Source organism: Pyrus communis, chromosome 7 (assembly GCF_041283825.1).
Source record: "Pyrus communis isolate YQ-2024b chromosome 7, ASM4128382v1, whole genome shotgun sequence".
Classification (NCBI taxonomy): domain Eukaryota; kingdom Viridiplantae; phylum Streptophyta; class Magnoliopsida; order Rosales; family Rosaceae; genus Pyrus; species Pyrus communis.
In genome coordinates this window covers 3,789,001-3,795,000 of record NC_142571.1, presented here as the reverse complement: position 1 = coordinate 3,795,000, position 6,000 = coordinate 3,789,001, and the positions used below count along the sequence as shown (strand labels likewise).

General features: G+C 39.3%; 1 pseudogene; it reads left to right on the top strand.

The window, feature by feature from the left end:
- The first annotated feature begins 3,884 nt into the window (after positions 1 to 3,884).
- Positions 3,885 to 5,112, top strand: LOC137733592 (uncharacterized; annotated as a pseudogene).
- Positions 5,113 to 6,000: the final 888 nt, after the last annotated feature.

Genomic DNA, 6,000 nt, shown 5'->3' with positions numbered 1-6,000 from the left:
ACTCGAAAATAGTTAACTGTAGGTTTCATGTTCCACAGATTCTCAAAGGGAGAAACAAATCCTAACCTTGGTTGAGGAAGTCTGTTGATCACAAAGGCTGCAGTCCTTATTGCTTCAGCCCAAAACCTTCCCGGTACGTTCTTTGCATGTAGCATACTTCGACAGACTTCTGCAAGATGCCGGTTCTTTCTCTCAGCTACACCATTTTGTTGTGGTGTGTTGGCACAAGTGTACTGATGACGTATTCGACATTCCCTTAGGTATTGAGAGAACTCACTTGAGCTATATTCTCCTCCGTTATCTGTACGCAGGCAACAGATCTTCTTTCCCACTTCTCCTTCGGCTGACTCTCTGAACTCTTTAAACTTTGAGACTGTGTCAGATTTTTCTTTCATAAAGAAGACCCACACATACCTTGAGAAGTCATCAATGAATGTTACCATGTACTGCATACCACCAACGGACGGTTGCTTAACTGGTCCGAACACATCATAGTGAACTAACTTTAATGGTTCTTTTGCTTTAAACTTCGATTCCTCATATGGCAATTGGTGTGCTTTACCATACTGGCATCCTGCACATACTGTGTCTGTTCGCACGTCCAGTTGAGGAAGCCCCTTAAGCATCGACTTTTTCATCATCACACTTAGCTTGGAATAGCTAACGTGACCTAACCGCATGTGCCATAGATCTGATGTCTTATTTTTCCTTGTCCTGTCTACATATGCAGATTCTGCTGACATTACGTAGACTAACTCCAATCGTCGCCCCTCCATTGTTGGTGTTTTTGAGATTTTGAGGTCACGATACACCTTCACATCTCGTGGACCGAACAAGACATGGTGGCCTGATGATGTCAATTGAGCCACAGATAACAAATTTTTCTTCATTCCTGGGACATGATAAACATCTTGAAGTGGCACCTGGTTAGAATTATATTGAGGCTTAACTATTGTTTTACCGATGTGAGCTATCGGTAACCTTGAGTTGTCGGCTGTCACCACCACACGACCTCCCTTGTATTCAGATAGATTTTGCAGCTTCTGTTTATCACCCGTCATATGATTTGAGCAGCCCGAATCTACGATCCAATCATTTTTGTAGTCAATGCGTTCTGGTGTTGTTACCGTGAGGGCTAATTCTTCTTCTTCCTCCATAGCGAATAATGCTTCAGCATTCCAGCCATCTTCACTATTCTCCTTCGAACTGGAAGTAGCAGTATTACTTTCAACAGGCTCTTTCTTGGTCTAACAATCTTTCGCCATGTGGCCCATCTTCCCGCAGTTGTAACACTTTCCACTAAACTTTTTACTATTACCGCGATTCTTCCAAGCTCCCCCAGAACGAGAGCCTCCATTTCCTTGGTGACTTTGCACTTTTTCTCCATCCTTTTTAGATCCACTACCAGTGTACCGCTTGAAGGTGCCTTTGCTTTTGTTGGTGTAGAGCGCTTCCTCTTCACTCTTCAGTGAGACTCCTCCCATTTGCTTGGCCATAACTTCTTGACCTACAAGCAAATTTTCAAACTCAACAAGCGATGGTTGTGTCGGCCATCCTTGTATAGCGGCAATGAACCCTCGATATTCGGGTCTCAAACCATGGATAATTATTCTCTTCATCCTGATTTCCCCAATAGGAGCTGTTGGATCTAATTCTGAAATTTTGCGGCATATCGACTTCACCTTGTGAAAGTACTGGGCAATCGTCATGTCGCGTTGTACCATCGATAACAGCTCATTCTCGAGAAGTTGCAATTTTGTATCGTTCCTCTTCGAAAAGAGTGTAACAAAAGTGTCCCATGCTTCCTTTGGCGTTTTAGCATCCCGAATGTGCTCCAACATTTCTTCTTCTATTGTGGTCTTTAAGGCAAACATTGATTTGCCTGCTTTAATTTTCCACTTCCGCAAGACGCCGTTAGCATCTTCCGCTGCCGGTTGTGTAACTTCACTACCACCGACAACCTCCCACAAGTCTTGACCTTGAAGGTAAGACTCTATACACGTTGCCCACATGTTATAGTTTTGGTTGTTGAGCTTCTTGATTCCTCCAACAACTTGAAAATCACCCATCGTATCGGCAAGACTTTGACTACACCGAACAAGCTTGAGTGACTACCGTGCAGAGTAATACACTACTCTCGACACAAAGAAGCTCCCTCTCAAGGTTTGTGATAACCTCAGCAATAATCTCAAAAAATCTTTTCTGATGTGGAAGATCAGTCAAAACTGCAACCACAGAGCATACTCGGAATTTCAAGAGACTTTACAACCAATACTCTACCAAGAACGATCCCTGACCGACTTGGCTCTGATACCAATTGTTGAATAAGAAGAGTATCCAAGATAACTCTAATGATCCCAAAAAGAAGAAAATAGAGCACACTCTTAAAGAAAGCTCACAAAACAAACTAATTAGCAAAACTTTTCTTATTTAGCTCTAGGCTTTGTTTTTCCTTGGATGATTACAATGCTTGAGGACTTGGGTATTTATAGCAAACCAAATGAAAGCTACACCACACACTTAATTAAACTAAGATTATTTACTACCCCACAAAACCCATTAATTGCACCTAATTTTTTCCACTCAACCATACCTAACATTGCAATTGTAAGCAATTACATCATCAAACTAGATATGGAATTGAGCTTTAGATTGGGTTGTGGATTACTTATTGTTTTGGGTTGACATTGATTCTCAACAATATATATGGTTACTAACATGAAAATTGAAAATCTAATACATGTTTCAGCAAAATTTTCAAATATTTCTAAGATATATATTGTGACTTTCTACAATCACAACAAATAGTTTTTATGTACTACTACTTATTAATCTATCTTCTTGTATCTACACCTGTTCCTTTCCATTAATCTTAGGTTAAAATTTTATGACTTTAATTAATATCGAAATAATTTTATAACTTAATATTCGACGTTGATTTCATTGTAATGTTACAATGATTTTGTAATTTTTGTTTATTTTAAATGCATTTAAGTATCACAATACATGATTGGCCTATTTATAATTAACATAAATATTGTTGATCTATTGTTAATATTGTAACTTTTTATTGATTTTTTCACAAAATCACCCTAAACTTAACCCTTAAAAACCGATACCATCATCCAAATCCCTTCATAGATAAAGAAAAAGATACCTTCATAAATCCCAAGTACTTTCTTTTCGGAATATTTGGGAAAAAAATGATAAAATGAACATGTTTATCTTATTATTTAAATAAAAGGTGAACAAAAATTATAAACAAATAATTATTTCAACAGGCAACAAGTTTCTCATTTATCTCAACTTTTAGTCAGCTTCACAAAGACATGCTTAGTCAGTTTTCTATACATTTTAAGAATTTTCTCTCGTACTCTTATTCAGCCATTTCTCACTTATAACTCAAAAAGACAATAAGTTAGTCTTCTTTATTCATACATATGCTAAGTCAAATTTCTATACCGTTCAAGTTTTCTCTCAACTTCCAATTTTCAAAAAGACATTCTCAGTTTTCTATACAGTTTAAGAATTTCTCTCTTACTATTATTCATCCATTTCTCACTTATCTCAACTTTCAATCAACTTCAAAAAGGTGTTCTTTACAGTTTAAGAATTTTCTCTCTTACAGTTATTCATCAATTTCTCACTTATTTCAACTTCAAAAAGACATACTCGGTCAGTTTTTTGTACAGTTTAAAACTTTTATCTCCAGTGTTATTCACATTACGATTCCTCTCTGAGTTAAAGATCAGACGTGAATCAACTATGTAATTGTATTTCGAATTTAATTTAAAAAAAATGAAAACTGAGAAAGCAAAACTAGAATTTTGCTCCTCTCCGATTGCCACCTGAGCAAGAAAGCAAACAAAGGTGTAACCCGTGTATTAGATATTTAAACAGTGAGGCTGTCCATGGACACGATATCTCCCGTTCACCATGCCAAGTATTCAAGCCCTAACCTCCACAAGCCACGTTTCAGTCATGTCTGCCTTCCTCCATCATATAAGTACCACCACCGTTACGGGTTATGGTTTCTCAAACTCACCAGCCGAATTAAAATAAGGAAAAAAAAAAAAATCCTCAATTCTTCTCAAAAAATTCTCACAATGTCGAACTCGTAGATGGTTGCTGGTAGTAGCAGCGTTGGGGTTGCGGAGAAGAAGCCGGTGAAGTGGCCAGCGCAGGGAAGCTCGAGGAAGGGTTGCATGAGGGGGAAAGGAGGGCCGGAGAACGCTATGTGCACTTACAAGGGCGTCAGGCAAAGGACGTGGGGGGAAATGGGTGGCGGAAATCCGCAAGCCACATTGTGGGGCCCGGCTCTGGCTCGGGACTTTCAACACCTCCTATGAGGCTGCTCTGGCTTATGATGCCACCGCTCGGAAGCTCTACGGTGCCCAGGCGAAGCTCAATTTACCAGATCAGCAAGCCCCTAAATATCATCAGCATCAATTGAACCAACACCTGCAGCATCAAGTATTTCGCTCGTCGGCCAATCCCGGTATGCCTCCTCAAATTCCGAACCAAACCCTTGTGCAGAACAATCTATCAGGTACCGGGACTAATCCTGCATGTTATGCTGCTCCTGTGAAAGATATTGCAGCACCTGTTATTTATAATAATTCTGCGAATGTGAAGGTGGATCAGCACCCCGGAAATTATAATTCTCGCCGGGCTGAGAACCAGCCGGAGCAGGGGGGCATGAAGGTGGAGGAGAATATGAGTAGTGGTGTGAACAATGAAGGCATGGATGGGATATTCTAGGGGAACATGAATGAGAGCTTTCTGGTGTTTGATGACTCGATATGGACGGAGGCAGCCATGTCGCTTGATCTTCCGGTGGTGGCAGATCAAGGGATTTTCGGCGGCGGTTTCGTGGATGGAAATTGCTGGGAAACATTGCCTTCGTCTCAGTGGTGCATGATGTAAATCAAACTTGAACGTATAGAGATCAAAGGAGGTGGCTTGGTAAATAAAGTTGCACAAGTAGGGTGTGTGTGTGTGTGTGTGTGTAGTACAAATAAATGAAGGTGTGTATAAATATCTGAAGGGCTGCGGCGCCGCATGGAGTTTTTCTGCGCTTTTTCGTGGTCATTCCAGTGTGCTGTATTATCATAAACCAATAAGACCAATAAGGTTTGCTTCTTTAATCTTTCTTTATTTTTAGTTTTAATTTCAGGAGTGTACTAAGAAAATTAATGTACTGTGCAGGGTAATGTAAAAGAGTCGCTGCTTGCAAGGTTTCTTGTATACATAACAATGTTATGTGATGTGTTAACCAATTTAATCTAATTTGAGGCACCGAACTTTTTCGTCTGTCTATATTAGCCAGGCAAGCCTTTTGAATTTTGAGTTTAGACGAGCTTTCTAAATCTGAGTTAGCTTGGGCACTTTTGTTAATTATGTGAATAATTTATGTTCTGATGTTTGTGACTTATCTAATCCAATCTAATCTGAGGAACCATATGAGTCATCTGAATTAGCTGTTGCACAACAGTTGGATTACATTGCCTATTTCGTCTTATTATGGGATTTAATTCCAATTGTTTCTTTTCCTGGTTTGATTCCAAATTTTGATGGTAGTTTTCTAGAATCGTCATCAGGATTTGGAGGATTTATCTTCCTACCTCTTGGGGAAGTTTAAGGTTTGAGCTTATCCGTACAACAGTTGAGACATTAGTTCATCTCTATCTCCGTTTTCAATATGTTTGTCCCTTTCATTCAACAAGCATCATGTATTTTTGTCAATGCTGGGATTTATGGCCAATTCTGCAAGTGCACTTAATTATTGCAACTGGAGTTGATGAGTCATAATATTATTCTTTACCATATTTGAAGTGTGTCAAAGGGTAGGCTATGATAGTAGTTCGACGACTGAGCTCTGATGTATAGTTTTGTTCATCCATCTTTCATTTCTTATGCCAGACTACGCCTTGATGTGTAGTTTCTTATGCTACAGAACTCTGTTTCTCTTCTTGTCTTAAGCATTTACTAGTTATTTAC